General features: G+C 33.1%; 1 pseudogene; it reads right to left on the bottom strand.

The window, feature by feature from the left end:
- Positions 1 to 941: 941 nt before the first annotated feature.
- Positions 942 to 1,984, bottom strand: part of LOC107691268 (endothelin B receptor-like) — a 5,860-nt pseudogene continuing 4,817 nt past the window's right edge.

Below are 1,984 nucleotides of genomic sequence, written 5' to 3'. Positions count from 1 at the left end.
GTTTTTTAAATAATATAATAAATAAAAAGAAAACAGATAGAATAGAAAAAGAATAGAGCAAGCTAGTGTTAGAGCTCTTTTTTGCTTTTGTTAATTGTATAATAAATGAAAAGAAAACAGATAGAATACAAAAAGATTAGAAAGCAAGTGTTATTTTTTTTTTAAAGAAAACAAGCAGCAAATGAATAGAGTGCAAGTCTAAAAGGGGCAAGGTTTTTTTTTTTTTTTAAGAATAGAGTTAGAATAGAGAGTGCTAGAGTTACAGGGTCAAATAAAGATGGAACAGATGTATTTTTAGCCGATTCATGAAGATGGCTAAGGACTCAGCTGCTGGGATTGAGTTGGGCAGGTCATTCCACCAGGAGGGAACAGTTAAAGAAAAAGTCTGTCAAAGTGCCTCTTTGGGATGAACAATAATGCGCCGTTCACTTGCAGAACGCAAACTTCTAGAGGCACATAAGTCTGAAGTAATGAATTTAGGTAAAAGCGTGCAGAGCCAGTGGTGGTTTTGTAGGCATATATATATATATATATATACACATATATATACTTACATAAACTATTTTTTGGAAAGCATTGTTTTAGTATCATTGAGGTACTGCTACACTTTTGTTGTGTGTTTTTGTCATTTATTGTGTCATTTTTTTATTAGTATTTTTTAAATGTTTCTTTTTTTTAAATATTCTATACAGTTTTTATTTAATTTTTAATTTCAGTTGTTTTAGTGCACAAGGTTAACTAAATGAAAATGAAAAATGTTTAAGTATATTATATTTTAGCTTATTTCAAATAATGAAAATGTTATTTTTTATGGTTTTAGCTGATTACAATTTTGTATGTAGACTTTAATGCAACAGAAGAAAATGCTTTTCATTCATAATGTATTTACAAAAATAAAAAACTAAACAGTAAAAGTAAATATACAACATCAGAAGCTGATTTCACGCTCTAAGACATGCAAATTTCTGAAGAAAGGTTGTTCTCTCATTGTCACCAGAAGCCGACTCTTGTTTGACGGAGTTGCTGTTGTCAGACGGCGGCTCCATGACCTTTGACCTCATGAAACTTTGCTTCTCTTCCTGAACGAGGACGGGTTCTGATGAACGACAACAACCGGCGTCGAGAGTGGCCTGTCAGAGGAAACACAGAGCAGGTGTTAACCAGGACTCTCGCTCGCTGGATTATGGTAAAACCGCTATTAACATGAGCCGTAATAGAAACGACCAGAGAAATCAATGCAGGCCCAGCCAAACACCTTCAGAATAACATGAAACGCTGCACTCGCTAAACATTATGCAAATGACTCGCCTGAGCAGATTAACATGAGGCATTATACATGATTTATGTAAATGTTGTGCGCAAGGTCACTTTTATGTAAAGTCAAACTCAAACTTTTCACTCTGTCAGGGAGAATAAAATGAAAAGAATGCGCAGTTCACCTGCTGTCACATCCAATTTCCCGCGATACGTAATACTTATTCATAATTCATCTGTAAACAAAGTGTGTGCGAAAATCTGCCTCCACTAATCTAAAGATGTGATCCTTGTTTAATGGCTTTCTGTGCAGCGTTTACAGCTGATGCCAATAAAAATGCAAATTAATTCTGTTTTGCTTTTTTTCATCATGTGCTGTCAATGAATAGGAATACAGTTTATTTACCTGCACAAACGAACAGATTTTCTCAATGTAATCTTATCGACAAAGAGACAAAACAATATCCAGCGCTGAGGAAGATACTGTCAAAGTTACTCATCACTGAAAGTAATTAAGTTTACAGTTATACTTGTTTATAAAAAGTATTTAACTAACAAAAAGCACTGATATGTAAGAGGACAATATCATGTTATAAATACATAAAATATATAACTATCAAATAAATATCTTAAAATGTAAATATATATATATAATTACACATACACACACACACACACACACACACACACACACACACACACACACACATATATATATATATATATGGTG

Source organism: Sinocyclocheilus anshuiensis, unplaced genomic scaffold, assembly GCF_001515605.1.
Source record: "Sinocyclocheilus anshuiensis isolate Anshui unplaced genomic scaffold, SAMN03320099.WGS_v1.1 scaffold394, whole genome shotgun sequence".
NCBI classification, from domain to species: Eukaryota; Metazoa; Chordata; class Actinopteri; order Cypriniformes; family Cyprinidae; genus Sinocyclocheilus; species Sinocyclocheilus anshuiensis.
This window is presented reverse-complemented; position numbering and strand designations above follow the sequence as displayed.